Here is a 17,819-nt window from a genome sequence, read left to right as displayed (position 1 = left end):
TCGTAACCAGAAGATTGTACCACAGACAACACTGCGACCTTGGATCATGGACATAGCACATGAATCCCATCCTGGGATTGTCAGAACAAAACATAGTCTGCAAGAGCACTACTGGTGGCCTCAAATGGATGTAGAGGTCAATGAATACATCACCGGCTGCAGTGTCTGACAGCAACATGACAAAACAGCAAAAACAGCACCGGTTCCCATGCAACCAGTTCACTACCCCGAGGGCGCGTGGAAGCAGATCGGAATCGATTTCGTCAAACCGTTCACGAGTTTTTCTGGAAACTGCAGATACGCCATCACCGCCATAGCTTACTACAGCAAGTGGCCAGAGGTTGGGTTCTGCTCACACCCAAAAACTGATGCAGTAATAAGCTTCCTGTAAGGAATCTTTAGCAGGGAAGGTTACCCAGAAGTTCTGGTATTGGACCAGGGTTTACAATTCATGTCTTTAGAATTTAAGACATTCCTTCCAGACAGAGGCATCACTCACGCAACATCGTCCATCTATCCACAGGCAAATGGACAGGTGGAGCGTTTTAACAGAGTGCTCAAGGATTACATCCAAAGCATTTTGTTGGAGAAGGGCGACATATAAGTTGACCTGGTGCACTTCCTGGGGATCTACCACTCCACACCTCAAGCAACAACTAATCTGTCCCCGTCAGTGCTGTTACACGGACGACCAATGCGCACGAGACTCGACATCATGGGACTACCCCATCCAGGCATTACACAAAATGCTAGGGAGGCGATAAAGGACCTTCGTTGCAGGGTGGAAAGATACCAAAGTAACTTAAAAAAATATGCTGACAAGCACAGGGCGGTCAAGACTGAATTTCAGGGGAGGAGATTGCATGCGCGTCCGACTGCCAGGACATACAACAAAGGGCACTCCATCGTTTAGTGCCCCAGACAGAATAGAAAAAGCACTTGGACCTGGAACGTTTCTAATAGAAGACGGACACTGTTGGAACTCCTCAAAGTTAACTAGAACGGTTGCTCCAACAGATCTCGGCACAGCAGTAGAGGTGCCAACTACCGAATCCTTCGTCAGGTCCAGACCCAAGAGGAATACATGGCCTCCTGATTGTTACTCTCCATAGCAGTCTTTTTACTAGTGGGGGAGTATGTCATGTTGGCCGAAGAAGTGGGAACGGGAGCTGACGGGGAAAGAAAAAGGAAGAAGAGAATAGAATAAAGATGGGCGTCACGCACAGTGACTAACTACAGTACATGCCTGTCTGTTTTCTCTACAATACGGCATTGAGCTTCTCGGCGTTGCCGCTACGCGGCGTCGATTTCGCTGGAGTTGCCAATACAGCTGGGTCTGGTCAAGAAGATAAACTGGCCAGCAGCTCTAGCATGTGAGTTAGAGCAACACTTCCCATGCATGTTAAGCCTGGGCTTAATCACGTTCAACCTTGTTTGGAAGTGGTATAACAAGGAACGTGTTCTCGGTACGTTCCGTAATTACGCATTTAGCAGCGAGCTGCCTCGAGCTGCAAGCAATTAGGGCGCCCGATCGCATGCCTTCTCGTACAGACAGAAACTGTACCCCCAGCTGTCCGTCCTTGAAACCAACTACTGGAGTCAGTTTCATCTTCTCCATGAGAACAAGGTGTTCAACATGAGACCTAGTGCTTGATGGCTTAAATACAGCGAGTGCCTGTACAATGCCAAATGAACCATCACTCAGTTGAGCAACGCAGTTGGCTCTTTTTGGCATTGGGTAGGTCTAGGAGTGCCACAGGATGCCATTGCACTGAAACCTGTGATAATAGACAATGCTTAATGGTAGCGCATTCAGGGCCCTCTCGAGTGCCACCTCGAACCGGATGTCTTGAGCACCTGAGCTCTGCCTAGTGTAAACAACTACATCGCCCGGAATCTGGGTGCCTGTGCGCCCGATGGTCTTCCGTCCCATCATTTCCTCAAAAAACTCCGCTGCCTGCGGGAGGTTCATGCTGCTTATCCATGAGGCCAGCTCCTGTCATCGGATGAACGTCCTTGCGATTTGCTGGCCCACGCACTGTGTGCCTGCAAAGTAGCTCGAAAGCACTGCATTCCTTCCTTCAAACGGAAAGCAAGAAGTACCCCACAGGGGTCCCCAAGCTGTCACGGCATCTGACAGATGGAGAAGTTGGTGCACATTGTACGACATATGCTGAATGCCGTACAATCTCTCCATCTGCAGCACAAACTTTGAAAGCAGTGCTCGAGCTTCACAGATGTCCGTGAATGATACTTGCTGTTTTAGCAGCAAGTATGTGCCATAGGCCAACAGTGCGAAGTGCTGGAAGTACTGCGGCGGCAGCACCGGCTTCAGAACCACATAACCATAAAACAAAAGGAGTGCCCTAAATTCTGAAGCCTTCCAGAAGGCACGTTCCTGAAACCTCCTGGGTGTGCGCGTGATTTCTGTGGGTGGTAGGATGCCCAGGAGAATACCGTTCCTGACTCCTAGCTTGGTCCCTACATACCAAGGCTGGTCGTGATTCTCTGTGTCCAGCCACAGCTTCAGGAGCTGCCGCATCACACCCAGACAAACACAATGCTGATAGTCAGGGATGAACCCATCAATAGGGTTGAACCGAGGAAGTTTCATGATTAGTGAGGGACCCTTGACACCGTTGACTGGTGCTCCAGGAGTTCCCTCCTCTGCCTCAAGTGTGTGGGCTTCTTCCGAAAGCTGCTCAGGTGCAGGGTCCAGGTACGGGTAATGAGAGCCTCCTGGGTGGTAGCACCACCCACATCCGAAGTACCCATTGAACTGCTTGCAGTTCTTCACTGCCGATCTTGCAACGGCGTCTACAGAGCAGACGACAGCGAATACACGTGTGTTCACTGTTTTTCCGTCTCTAATGCAGGGAAACCCTAATGCTAGCTCCTGAAGCTCTCTTGTAAATGGCTCTAGCAGAGCACTCATATTTGGTTTGGTGTGTCCAAACCAAATGGCTGGCATCAGCATGTTCGCTTTCCGTATGCTTGGATCAAGTTCGATAATTTGGCATTGTATTGGCCAGATGTCATATGTGGACTTCTCGAACACCCTTATGCCGTCTGTGTTCCAGAGAAGCGATAAGTCATTCTCTGAGAAGTCCTCACACAGCCTCACATGCTCTAGACCATGAGCTATGTCTGACAGCAAAGGCCCAACTCTTGTTTATGGGACCCACTTGAGATTTGGCTGACCGAGAATTCGCTGGAGCTGTTCTTTCAGTGGTATTACCAAAAAGAACGGACAAGAATCTACATCAATTTCTGCCCCACAATTCTCACAGTGGGAGATATCAAGTGAAGCTCCTAAATAATCTTTACAGACTAAACAGTAATAGTGTTTGTCCGCTTCAGCTGTATGGGCACCCAAAGCCTTCATCAAGAGGTACTTTGATTGTGGTACCCTTCCAGGCGCAATGATGTTCAACATCCTCAAAAGGTCCGCTGTTGATTTATCGCCATCTTTGTGACGTAGAGTATATGACATCACAAGGGCAGCTAATTCAGATGTGTCATCAGACTCGTCTTGGCTAGCTGCAGATCCCTGTAAACAAGAAAACAAATCCTTTAATCGCGCAGCACAGCATTGTCATCACAGTGCACTGAGCGTATTTACTTGAGTAATAGCCACACTCTTTACAAACAAAGCTTTCACATTTTTCCCCTAGAGACAAGCTAGGATAACCAATCACTGTGATAAACAGAAGGAGCCTAGCGAATGTCACGGGAGAGATTGTCTCCATCTGATGATATCTGCGCTGAGACAGCATGCATGATTTTTCACAAATCCAGCATTCAGATGCAAATCACATTTTTGCGAAACATTGCTTTCTCGACTTTGTTATTCGCTGTTTGTTCTGCAAAGCGTGATGATTGGCTGAATTGGGCCCTGCAAGAAAGATGCACGAGCTTCTTTCATAAGCAGTGTTTATTTTACTCAAGTAAATATGATAATGATATTCTTTATTGCTAGAACCACCAGGAGCAACTGAAGTGTGCGACCTTCACCAATAATGCGGTTCCTTAAAGCATGTTTATTTGCATGGACACAATTGCAGACACAGTGCAGTTTATCACGTCTGCTGTGGACGCTCGCAACTGGGTTTGCAAATGGATGTAAGGCTCACCTGTGCGTCTCCGCTGGAGGTGCCGCCGTCGCTCGGTGACACGCGCAGTGCGCTTGGCTGCTGCAAGCCCTGCAAGGAATTCAGAAGTTTTGTAGAATAACCAAACAATACAAGAGTGACAAGACTAAAACCAACCCTATTAATGTTTGGGGTTCCTTAGAGAGTATTGATTCATATGAACACATTCGCAGACACAGTGCACTTTTTCACGTCTGCTATGGTCGCTCGCAACTGGGTTTGCAAATGGATGTAAGGCTCACCTGTGCGTCCCCGCTGGAGGTGCCGCCGTCGCTCGGTGACACGCGCAGTGCGCTTGGCTGCTGCAAGCCCTGCAAGGAATTCAGAAGTTTTGTAGAATAACCAAACAATACAAGAGTGACAAGACTGTAATACCACCCCTATTAATGTTTGGGGTTCCTTAGAATATACTTATTCATATGAACACATTCGCAGACACAGTGCAGTTTCTCGCATTGTCTGCTACGGTCGCTCGCAACTGGGTTTGCAAATGGATGTAAGGCTCACCTGTGCGTCCCCGCTGGAGGTGCCGCCGTCGCTGGGTGACACGCGCAGTGCGCTTGGCTGCTGCAAGCCCTGCAAGGAATTCGGAAGTTTTGTAGAATAACCAAACAATACAAGAGTGACAAGACTGTAAAACCACCCCTAATAATATTTGGGGTTCTTTAGAGAATATTGATTCGTATGAACACATTCGCAGACACAGTGCAGTTTCTCACATTGTCTGCTACGGTTGCTCGCAACTGGGTTTGCAAATGGATGTAAAGCTCACCTGTGCGTCTCCACAGGAGGTGCCGCCGTCGCTGGGTGACACACGCAGTGGGCTTGGCTGCTGCAAGCCCTGCAAGGAATTCGGAAGTTTTGTAGAATAACCAAACAATACAAGAGTGACAAGACTGTAAAACCACCCCTATTAATGTTTGGGGTTCCTTAGAGAATATTTATTCGTATGAATTCACATTCACAGACACTTCTCACGTTGTCTGCTACGGTAACTCGCAACTGGGTTTGCAAATGGATGTAAAGCTCACCTGTGAGTCTCCACAGGAGGTGCCGCCGTCGCTCAGTGACACGCCCAGTGCGCTTGGCTGCTGCAAGCCCTGCAAGGGATTCGGAAGTTTTGTAGAATAACCAAACAATACAAGAGTGACAAGACTGTAAAACCACCCCTATTAATGTTTGGGGTTCCTTAGAGAATATTTATTCGTATGAATTCACATTCACACACACTTCTCACGTTGTCTGCTACGGTCACTCGCAACTGGGTTTGCAAATGGATGTAAAGCTCACCTGTGAGTCTCCACAGGAGGTGCCGCCGTCGCTCAGTGACACGCGCAGTGCGCTTGGCTGCTGCAAGCCCTGCAAGGAATTCGGAAGTTTTGTAGAATAACCAAACAATACAAGAGTGACAAGACTGTAAAACCACCCCTATTAATGTTTGGGGTTTCTTAGAGAATATTTATTCGTATGAATTCACATTCACAGACACTTCTTACGTTGTCTGCTACGGTCACTTGCAACTGGGTTTGCAAATGGATGTAAGGCTCACCTGTGCGTCTCCGCTGGAGGTGCCGCCGTCGCTGGGTGACACACGCAGAGCGCTTGGCTGCTGCAAGCCCTGCAAGGAATTCGGAAGTTTTGTAGAATAACCAAACAATACAAGAGTGACAAGACTGTAATACCACCCCTATTAATGTTTGGGGTTCCTTAGAGAATATTTATTCGTATGAATTCACATTCACAGACACTTCTCACGTTGTCTGCTACGGTCACTCGCAACTGGGTTTGCAAATGTATGTAAAGCTCACCTGTGCGTCTCCACAGGAGGTGCCGCCGTCGCTCAGTGACACACGCAGTGCGCTTGGCTGCTGCAAGCCCTGCAAGGAATTCGGAAGTTTTGTAGAATAACCAAACAATACAAGAGTGACAAGACTGTAAAACCACCCCTATTAATGTTTGGGGTTAATTAGAGAATATTCATTCGTATGAATTCACATTCACAGACACTTCTCAAGTTGTCTGCTACGGTCACTCGCAACTGGGTTTGCAAATGGATGTAAAGCTCACCTGTGTGTCTCCACAGGAGGTGCCGCCGTCGCTCAGTGACACACGCAGTGCGCTTGGCTGCTTCAAGCCCTGCAAGAAATTCGGAAGTTTTGTACAGTAACCAAACAATACAAGAGTGACAAGACTGTAAAACCACCCCTATTAATGTTTGGGGTTCCTTAGAGAATATTTATTCGCATGAATTCACATTCACAGACACTTCTCAAGTTGTCTGCTACGGTCACTCGCAACTGGGTTTGGAAATGGATGTAAAGCTCACCTGTGCGTCTCCACAGGAGGTGCCGCCGTCGCTGGGTGACACACGGAGTGCGCTTGGCTGCTGCAAGCCCTGCAAGGAATTCGGAAGTTTTGTAGAATAACCAAACAATACAAGAGTGACAAGACTGTAATACCACCCCTATTAATGTTTGGGGTTCCTTAGAGAATATTTATTCGTATGAATTCACATTCACAGACACTTCTCACGTTGTCTGCTACGGTCACTCGCAACTGGGTTTGCAAATGGATGTAAGGCTCACCTGTGCGTCTCCGCTGGAGGTGCCGCCGTCGCTCGGTGACACGCGCAGTGCGCTTGGCTGCTGCAAGCCCTGCAAGGAATTCGGAAGTTTTGTAGAATAACCAAACAACACAAGAGTGACAAGACTGTAAAACCACCCCTAATAATATTTGGGGTTCTTTAGAGAATATTTATTCGTATGAAAACATTTGCAGACACAGTGCAGTTTCTCACGTTGTCTGCTATGGTCGCTTGCAACTGGGTTTCCAAATGGATGTAACGCTCACCTGTGCGTCTCCGCTGGAGGTGCCGCCGTCGCTTGGTGACACACGCAGTGCACTTGGCTGCTGCAAGTCCTGGAAGAAATTGGAAAGTTTGTTAGAATCCCCAAATAAAACAAGATCGACGAAACTGTGAAACCACCCCTGGTAATCTTTGAGGCTCCTTACAGCATGTTCATTCGTTTGAACACATTCACACACAGTGAAGTTTTTCACGTTGTCTGCTATGGTCGCTCGCAACTGGGTTTCCAAATGGTTGTAACGCTCACCTGTGCGTCTCCGCTGGAGGTGCCACCGTCGCTTGGTGGCACATGCAGTGTGCTTGGCTGCTGCAAGCCCAGCAAGGAATTGGGAAGTTTGTTAGTATCCCTAAACAATACGCCTCGCAAGTGGGCTCATTTTCGTCTTCTGCGCATGAGAAAGCAAGTAGCGGTGACGTCAGAACGCCGAGCCCTGATTGGCTGATCGCGACCCCCTATCTCAGTGTCGTCTGCTCTGAACATCGTCTGCGACTCGCTTGCTCGCTTGGTCGCGTTCGGTGGAAGCGTGGCCGTTGGAGCTTTTCCCGGGTGTTTGTGGATCCAGCGTTCTTGTTCGTCGTTGTCTGTGTGAAGCACTTTTTACTTTTTTTCTTGCTGCTTGAAGTCGGGACGCATGAGAAGCGCACGTAGAAAAATAAACGTCCGTGGGTCGTCGCGACCACGGTGCTGTCGGCCATGCTAATTTGATCATAAGAAGCGCTTAAGACAGCTTCGGAGCTGTCGTAGGATTTCGTCGTAACCTGCGCAAAACTTACGAAAATTTTGTTTCGTAAATACGAATTTGTTCTTAAGTTTTGTCGTACGCACATTTTTGGCGTAAGATTGTTTCGTGAACCTGGCCTCTGCACTTCCGAAAGTCGCAGGAAAGGTGAGACTGGCTCAGACGACGTTGCGAGCAGACGACGTTGCAAAGGAGCAGACAATGCTCAGATAAGGGGTCACGATCAGCCAGTCAGGGCCCGGCGTTCTGACGTCACCGCTACCCCTGCGCAAGAAGCAGACGAACTTGCCCTTCGCATACAAGAGCGACGAAACTGTAAAACCACCCCTGTTAATGTTTGCGGTTCCTTAGAGAATACTTATTCATATGAACACATGCGCAGACACAGTGCAATTTCTCACGTTGTCTGTCGTGGTCATTCAGCAATGTGTCAACATGCAGTTTGGGGTAATGCATGCGCCCCCCTCACTCCTTACATCAGACATGTTCTTTGAAGCACCACTATTTGTGGACGCTGCGGCAGCATTCTGAACTGCTATCGCGAGACGCTTTCGCACCACGGAAAAAGGTTTGTGCTTCGAACAGCAAGTCTAGCCAAACAGGGTGTGGGGGATGACCCTCTCCGCAGGAGTTCTGCAACGAAGTTGATCAAGTAATGTTGACAGTAGGTTGATTTGTGACACCGCCTATGGCCGAGGCTACCGGGCGCACTGTGGCACTTCCAGCTAGCCTCATAGGTGTTTTCACGCCTCACTGGAGAGGCCGTAAGAGAGAGAGAGAGCGCACATTAAGTCCGGCCATAGTCATGCTGACTTGACAATCAGTCAACCTGCAGTTTGGTAATGGATGCGAGGCTCCCTTGTGAATCTGGAGTGTGTCCAATGGACATTCCTTCATTGCCGTCGGACGCAGGTATTGCACTTGGCTTTTTGCAGACATTCGGCAACAGGTTAGTCATCTGCTGATGCATTACTGGTTTACACAAGCTGATTATGCCATATTGACAATATTTGCATGCACACCAGTTATTCTGACCAATACACAACTAAATCAATTCCTATACATGCCAGAAAGCAAACAGCACATTCGCCGTTATATGTGATATGAAAGAAAATTATACTATATTTTTATTCTTAATGCACGCACACCCGCATACATGTTTTCGAAGTTTGTTGCACGATTACAGAATACATAATATATAATTTATTTTGGCTCAGGAGAGCCGAGGTGCCGCAGAAAGGCAGGTGGCCCATATCATAATAAACATCGAGTTATTACAATAAACGCTAAAGGCTCAGCTGGCGCTAGTGTCTACGGGACTTCTGGTTGCAAATTGAAGGAGACAGTATGCAGTCTAAATTTACAGCCTCCCTGTGTATTCCTATGGAAAAACGCACGTTAATATTGTCTCTTCGCCGGAAAATAACATGAATAACTTTTGTCCTTTCGGTTGTACCGGATAGCAGGCACGTAGCCGGGGGGGGGGGGGGGGGAGGCATGGGGCCCGGCTCCCCCCCCCCCCAATATTGTCCATTTTGCTGGGACCTCCTCGTCTCCCCCCTCCCCCTCATACAGCATTTTGTAGTATTTGATTTTGTCATAGGCAGGCCCCAAGGAGGGGGGAGCGGCCCCCCCCCCCCCCTCCGAAACAACATCCTGGCTACGTGCCTGCCGGATAGTATGTACATTTCGACAAAAACCCCGAGACTGGGACAAAAAGGGAGGGACACACACAAAGTCTCAATTTGAGACTTTGTGTTTGTCCGTCCCTTTTTGTCCCAGTCTCGGGGTTTTTGTCGAAATGTTTAACCACCACCAGCTCGTTTGCGCCCTTATCTTTGGTTCACTAGTATGTACCTTTATTGGCATTCTGAAATTGTAACTGCTACAGCATTTTTCTTTACTACTGAACGATGTTAAACTTTGCTCTATTTCAGGCCCAAACCTCTGTTTCAAGGAAGGTATGTGAAAACGAGGGACGATTCTAAGCAAACTAATGGTCGAAAGGAATGTAGAGTGTTCAAGGTTTGCTAGCATTTCGGTGGTACTTATATATTGCTAATATGCCCGTCCTGTCATTGGATGAAAATGACTCCTTCGTGCATCTTTACGATCGTTTAAAAAAACATTCGAACGTAAAAAAAAAAAAGCATGTGAGCTACAAAAGGTGTGTCTTTATTATTTCCTAGGTCGGGCAGTTTTTATCGGGCACTTGCTCTCTGGCTCCCCCTATTTGCAAAGAATTGGAGCAGGCGGGTGATGATATTTGAACCCAGAACGAGCATCTTCGCACATATTCACGAGCAGAAAGAACAAAGCAGCACTTATTTATTGCATTTTGCGTTATTTGCTTTAACAGTCTCCGACAGTGCACATAAATACATGTACGAAGCTGTTTTTAACACCGTTTTTCGCGCCACGAATTTCAAATAAAAATGCTGTAACTGACCAATTATTTGATCTGCGTGACTGAGAAATGTTCCAATGAGTCTAGTACGTAGAAATTGTTCGTGATATTTGCTCTTATATTCGAGCGCAGAGAGAAAAAGTACTCGCTTTTTTCCATAAAAACGCATTACAGAAGTCAAGTTCTGGCTGCTTGCTGTCTGCTTCAAAATGCAACAGCACACTAGCGCCACCTGAGCCTCTAGCGTTTATTGTAATAACTCTATGATAATAAAGTCCCTCGAACGAAAAAAAAATATCCAGGGACGTTGTATCTAGAGCACTTTATAGCTCCTTCGGAGCAGACGGAGCAGAGTTACACTACACTGTAGCAGACTACCGCAGAGCTCTGGAGTACCGTAGAGTTCCTGTATAGGCTCCCTACGGGAGTAGGTAGCATATACAGGAACTCTAGAGTACCGCAATATAGAACGCCGTCTCTCGGCGACTAGCGGCGAACGCCCGGGGGTTCCAACTCTGGCCACAAATGCATGGGGAACGGGAGTAAATCGCTGCTTCCTGATTATTTTGGCGATCTATGGAACGACAATAGTTTTTGAAATAATAAGGGAATATTTTACAATAATTTGAGCTAAGTTGTGCGCCACGAATTAACTTTTTTTTTTTTTTTTAATTGCCTGAGCAGCATTATGCAGCAGACGACGCGGCGACGTCCCACCATTCACGTGACCCGCTCCGGCCAATCCATAAAGTCCATCTCCGCTGCGTAAAACAATCGTCTGCTTCACACGCCATTGCTTTGAAATTGGTCTTCGCAAAATTTTTACACGCATCCAATATTATTAAAACTTTTAATAAAGTGTTTATTGTTTTACCAATATCACGACAGACTGGTTTTGAAAAGTGTGAACTCGGCGTTTATTTTTTAATCAGCCGTGTTGAGTCGATCTCCATGTATTCTCCCATAGGGCGGGCGCCTCTTGGATCCCTGAGTACCACGTGACTCGCGCCGCGCTGCTCTGTCGGCCATGTTGTCGGCGAAACACGCGGATCAGAGGGTTGCGCTACTCTGCTCCGTAGGAGCTATATAGTGCTCTAGTTGTATCATAAAAGCTGCGGCGCCCATCAGGCTCGTTGGCGGCGCCGCGTCTAATAATATTAATATTTAAAAAAATACAATATATATATATATATATATATATATATATATATATATATATATATATATATATATATATATAATATATATATATATATATTTTTTTTTTTTTATAGGAGAGTTGTGAATTTGTAATTGCCTGAGCAGCGCAGTTGGGGTGGTTATTTCTTGCGCGAGAAGCTTCAGATCTTCTCCTTCTGGCCGTTCTCGGTGGTAGCGGCACATCTTCTTCGAGGTAGCGCTTGTATTTGGAAGGCATCGGCGTCTGCCGCTAAGAGCGCGCGTCCGTTGCGAAATGCGTTCGTTGTTCGTTGAACGCGTGATTCACTTGCATTGCGAATTGTGATCGCAGAGGACAAGTGCGCATTTGATGCACGGTAAAGAGCAACACGTTATGATTGGCAGTCCGTTTCCCGTTTAGTCACAGGGCACGATCTACCGATGCGTTTTCATAGACGAAGAAGCACCGATGTTCTGTGGAGCTTGCTACTAAGACGGGTGACGGGGCAACACATCTGTCAACTTTCAACAAACAAAGGATTTATTGCCGGACGCTTCGCCTTCGGAACTCCACTATAGGAGAGGGAAATTTAAAAGGAGGGAGAAGGGGAAGGGGGGGGGGGGGGCAAGACAAGGCCCCGGGGGAAAAACTGGGGGAAAGGAAACCGCAGAGACAGCGGGAAGGAGAGGAAGGGAGGAGGCGTCCCGATTTCCCTCTCAGGAGCAAGGACCACTCGCCCGGCCCGCCAAGGTCGTCAACTCCGGTCTCAGGAATGTCACCTCTCTCTCCGACAGCGACAACGAGGCCGACGAAATGTTCTTCGGTGCCTCTTTTATGGCGTACGCCTCCACGATCTCGCGCCCGTAGCGGTTTTTGTTGGCCCCCAGAACACGCGCGGACGGGAACTGAGGGGCACATTGAGCGCAAACCTTGAGGTGATGGACCATGGGCTGTTGGGAGTCCTCGGCGTTTCTATTTCTCTTTCATGCTCGCGCAGGCGGTCGTTGAGGCAGCGGCCCGTATGCCCGATGTACTCTGCACCGCACGAGAAGGGCACGGAATACACCCGTCCGACTGCGCAGGAAACAAAGGGTGCCGCGTGCCTCTTGGCGCAGTCTATCTTGGGAGGAAGGGGAGAGTTCACCAGGCGGCACATTGCGCCCAACTTGAAGGGGCACGAAAACGCAACGTCCAGGTCAAAGCGCCTAGCCACTGTTTTTAGTCGGTGGGCGGTGTTGTGGAAATAGGGGATGACAGTGAACCTTTGCCGGGCAGGCTTCCGTGCGGCGGCTTTTTCAATTATTAGTTTTCTGAGCGTGGAGGCCAGCAGGTCGCGCGGGTATCCGGCGTTTGTGAGGCGGCTGAGCTGTCCCTCCAGGCTAGATGAGGAGAGGTGTTGGTTGGACGTAGTTTAACTACTTTACTCAAACTACTGTAGTTTAACTACTTTTCCGAGTAACTTGGTAACTTTCAATTACAACTTTATTTGGGTAATTAGCAGTTTAATTTAACTACGTTTTTTCAGGTAACTTCTACTAAAATTACTAACTACTTTCGAAATCTAGTGCTAATTTTGCTTATCACGAAAGTTTGAGCGCAGAAATAAATAAGACGCCGGCAGATCAAGTGGCATTCTCGAACAAGGGGCCCCCTCACATTCCGTTCCCACGCGCTTATACTCGGTAGCCGTAGAAACTGCATCAGGGGCGTCCTTGGGCCAAGTTGGCGACAAACAGCCAGAACATAACACCACCGCGCACGAAAGCAGGCTTGGTCGGGTATTGACCTAATCCGGTAATGCACGCGGGCGCCGCGCCTCCAGGTGCAACCGTGAAAGACGGAGACACTCCAAGGGTTGTTGTTTTCATGTTGTCTGCCTTTAGTGAGTTCTGCCTCAAGATAGCTGATTGTTCCACAAGAAGCTCTACCGGAATGACCTCGTAGCTGGGCGCCTGTTCCCATTGTCGCCTCGTCGTCAGCGCATAGCCTTTGCAAAGCCGGACTACCCCGGGCACAAGCCCAGGCGCGGATAATCCGCTTCCAGCTGCAATTGTACGAGCGAAGATACTTGTTCACGTAACCTGTCGCGTCCTTCTGACCTTCCACGCCACGGAGACCTCCTGTTTGTTGAAAACGATTTGCTTGTCAGGCGTGTCAGGCGCCGGCGAGGATTGCGAGTCACCCTTGGTAGATCCTTTTGTTGGACAGGACGTCAGCGGCGAATTATACTTCGTTTCATCTTCCATTAAGCCAATATATATATATATATATTTTTCTTTTCAGTAGCGTAGCACTAGCACTGCAACGTGACACGCAGTCGTCCGGATGATCTCATCGTCGTGGCTGAGACTTGAACCCTTGACTTTCAGTGTCCGGTGCACTCACTCAGTGTACTCTCCCAACGTCGCGGGAATAAAGAGGGGCCAGTCATAACAATCTCAACTTGCCGAAGAAAACAGAAAAAAAAAGAGGAGAGTTTGTTATAAACGACCGTCTAGGCCGAAGCAAACCACACATGTTTCGTCATGAACACCTTAGATGCTGACACTCGCTTATTCGACCTTGCACAGACTGTTTCTGAAATTCAACGCTGCCGTTCCATCCAGCGCGTCGGTGGAACGTCTTTTTAGCTTGGCTTGGGACGTCTTTAGGAGGAAAAGGGGAAAAGTCTCCTATCAAGAACTTTGAGAGTCAATTGCTTCTGCGAGCGAATAAACTATTTTGGTGAACACGCAAGCCATAAAATGACTGCATTTATTTTAGGCTCGCAGGGTTTTTCATGGATCAAAACTGCTGTTCATTTTGCTACCACAAAAATATAAAAAAGTAACTTCGAAAGTAACTTCAAAGTAACTCGCTACTTTTTACAGTAGTTTGTAGTTTACTCAATTACTATACAAATACGTAATTTCTACTCTACTCCAATTACGGCTTCCCTCATGTCGCCCATGTTTGCATTTAGTTTAGGGCTCTTGATAATAGTTTCTTACACACCACAAATAAAGTCAGGGGTCCAATTATTCGTTCAAAACAGTTAAAATGGATATAAAATGCGTGTCTTCGATGTGAACACGTGACAATGCAGTTGGTTTCGTTTTTGCTTCAACTGCTTCAACTGCAAGCGATCTGGCCGATCTGGCCATGGCGCAAGCGCAACGTCGATGTACGGTGGAAGCAAGAGCCGGTTGGCTTTCGTTCTTTTTGTTTGACCGGAGAAATTTCTGGCAGCCGCTATTGTTTTGGTTTGACGGGACGCGAGAAGCTTCGCATAGAGCTTCGCAGTTTGCGAGCACATAGTGAAGACGTGACCGGAGAAGTGCCCCTGTGATGTTCCCGGAAGACGGAAAGTACCATTCGTCGTGTGTGCTTTGAAAGCGAGGGGAGTCACAGGGTCCACGAGTGCGCAACCACAAGCCAAGGTTCACGACAGCGCTGCGTTCTTCGGCGATCTCGTTCTGTTTGGGGCAACACGGCGATGCGAGAAAGGGCCGAAACGTTCGTGGTGTGTGGTGCGGTGCTTGTAGGTAGAAACCCGCACTAACGCGGAGCTCATATTGGTTGTTGTGGGGTTGCGTTTGACGGGTTTAGCCCCGTCGTCGTCAGCTGATCCGGTCCAGCTGGTCGGGGAGGACGCAGCGAGCGTTCTTAAAAATAAATCTTCCTTCGTTCCGTTTAAAAATGTGGAAGATTCCCGACGCATACCGTGAGTAAAATGCTGCGGACGTTTTCAACAAAATTACGTCGTTTTAATTGAACAAGGGACTTCGGATAGTTTCCCTAAATCTGCCGTTTCTATGCTTCGTGTCGTTAGACTGCATTTGCACAGCGACGTGTTCGCACAGCGACGCACACCGCTCGAGTAGATGATTCGGTCCCGCAAACGACCGGTTATACAGAATTTCAGGGAAACTTAAGTCACCACCGATGTTTTCCTGTAAATCTCGTGTGACTCGTGTGAGTTTGTTGCGCTCATCATGCGGTGTGAATAAACTAGGGCAATATTTTCCACCTGCCCACAGATGCATGAACTGAGACCAATTTTTTTACGTAGAGAACATAGTGGTTTTTCTTTACATTGGGAAGAGGCCCGAATTTGTCTCTTTTCCCTCTGGCCCTGCCCCAAGTTTCAAGTTGCAGTTTCAGTAGACATACCTACTAACAGGTACAAACTGCTCTAAAGCAGGTAAAAGACTAGGAAGTCAGGACGGTGCGGGCACCGTGTTTTGCGCTTCTCGCAAGGTGACTGATGCTTTTGCGAGGTATGCGGAATATGCAAACGATTTTGTTATGCCCTTCGTTTGCGTCTCCAGAAAAAAGAATAATATTATTTACAAATTTAGGCGCAATCACAAGCCAAGATTTACGATAACAGTGCGTTCGCTTCGGTGGTCCGTGTAGTGGTATTATACGCTGCTTTCTGCAACACCGCGTCATGACGAAGAGCTGGAACGGTCACGGTCTGTGCTGGGCTAGCGGTTGACAGAAACCCGCATCGCCCGCATCGGCACCGAGTGCACTTGGGCGGTTGATGCTCGAGCCTTTCATACGCGGCTTGTCGCCAGCTGATCCTGCTGCTCGACGGTGAGGAAGCGGCGAGTGTGACCTCTGAAGTAAATGTAAATCCTCGTTCATCCAGTTATCCAGTGTCAAAGTGTGGAAGATGTCCAACGTGTACTGAGGGCGGGAACTACGAGCGTTTTGCCTTGCTTTTATAACCGAAACCAGAGCAGCGAGATAATTGCCTTGCGTACTCCAAAATGACGCAAGCAATAAGTTTAACAGGTCGAGTACGTCACCGCGGATGTAGGCGAGACTGTGCACTGTTTAAACGCTTGCAGTATCCACGAGTGCTACCAGAAAAACGACGTCAACAGAAAAGGAGCTCGCGATTTTAGCATAATGCAGTGCCACTGGCTCGTGATTTTTCAATGTGGCTAGATAAAAATATTAAAAAAAAAACAAAAAAAAAACGCATCAGCGCCACATTAATGATCACGAAAAACACCGGTCACAAACTCCCAAGCCTCACCGCTTCGCTCGACACCAACACGACATACGACAACAATCTACATCAAAACGCCCCCAAAGTGAAGGCGTCTGCTCCCGTACGCGTACTACAACTAGCGGAAGTGAAGTGTTGGGCGGATGTCCTTCACAATAATATATATAAAAATGCCTTGCGCAAGTATAATTTCCATTGATTATTAAATACGTACTGATAAAATCCCAATCATTTGTTTTTCTATCTGATTCAAGCGAGTCGGACTGCTCATAACACTGGTCGAGCAGGAAAATAACAAAAATTTGAACTTTTTCATGGCCGGTTTAAGATTTATTGTTAGTACATCGTTGTTTTTCGCAAAGGACTAATTTTACAGATTTTGCCTCCATACTTTTTAAATGCACACAGTTCTTACATACGGCTGTCCATTGTGCCGTGTTTTGTGTCTTCTTCTATAAATCGGTAACGGTCAGCGACCAAAGAGCTCACCGGTACATGTCAAGCATATATACGCCGCGGGGCGAGTCCGTTGTTAGTAGGAAGTGTCGGGCGTAGTGTCGGTGTTGTGTTTGTGTATGTGTCGCTGCTGTGTCCTACGTGGTGCTCGTGTTGTCTGTGATGTATGTAGAGTAGCAGTCTACTTGTGATAGTTCCCAGCGTATTAACCGACTCCTGCTTTTTTTTTTTCATTGGTTGCTAGAAATCGCACTAGGTGGCGCAAGTTACCGCCCGATTACAAGAGTTTGCGTGAGCTATTTATCCATGTAAGTTCAATATTCGTTTTTTTTTTGTTTTTGTTTTTGTCTAGCGGTTTTGTCGTATCTGCCGACGCCACCGACCGCCGACGACCCACGTAGGTACCTTTGCACGTAGGTACGTCCGCCGCTCGGAGACTGTTTACTGTGCATAAAAGACATCGAACGAGAACGAACGCGTCCTGTATGCTTTCAGTTCGGCTGAAAGGCGCGGCTGGCTGGGCTCGTCCCTCGCCTGTTCTCGGCTGCTGGCCGCCATGTTTCGTAAGGAACACGTTGAACCGTGCTTCTCGGAAGGCAAACACGGTGTAGCGTGTTAACTTTACACAGCACCTCATGTGTAGACGAAAAACACAGATGGCTCCGTGTAAAACGAACACGTTTCGACGTGTCCGGTATGGGACAACGGTTTACACATCTGGGCGTGTTATTTTTGCTAACAGTGTAGTTTAGTGGTAAGATATCTGTCTCATAAGCAAGCGATCCCGGGTTCGATCCCCGGTGCGTGCTTACTTTTTTTTTTTAACATTTTATTTTGCCGACGCATTTGCCGATATTGACATTTTTTTTTTTTTTACGATTAAAGGGGTTATGGCGTGAAAATTAAACGGATAGATTATTCTTGAAATGGAATGCTCATAGGCTACTTAGTATATACACGAAGTGACGCGATTTTTAGAGCTCTGGTAATAGCAATATTCAATTTACGAATTTTTATCATTTTCATCTGGCGACCAGG

General features: G+C 47.6%; 1 pseudogene; it reads right to left on the bottom strand.

Moving 5' to 3' along the window:
- Positions 1-1,414: 1,414 nt before the first annotated feature.
- LOC115310622 lies at positions 1,415-7,308 on the bottom strand (annotated as a pseudogene).
- Positions 7,309-17,819: the final 10,511 nt, after the last annotated feature.

The sequence above is a fragment of the Ixodes scapularis genome, unplaced genomic scaffold (genome assembly GCF_016920785.2).
Source record: "Ixodes scapularis isolate PalLabHiFi unplaced genomic scaffold, ASM1692078v2 PGA_scaffold6__148_contigs__length_123643588, whole genome shotgun sequence".
NCBI classification, from domain to species: domain Eukaryota; kingdom Metazoa; phylum Arthropoda; class Arachnida; order Ixodida; family Ixodidae; genus Ixodes; species Ixodes scapularis.
The sequence above is the reverse complement of the archived record's forward strand: the minus strand, read 5'-3'. Positions and strand labels throughout refer to the sequence as shown.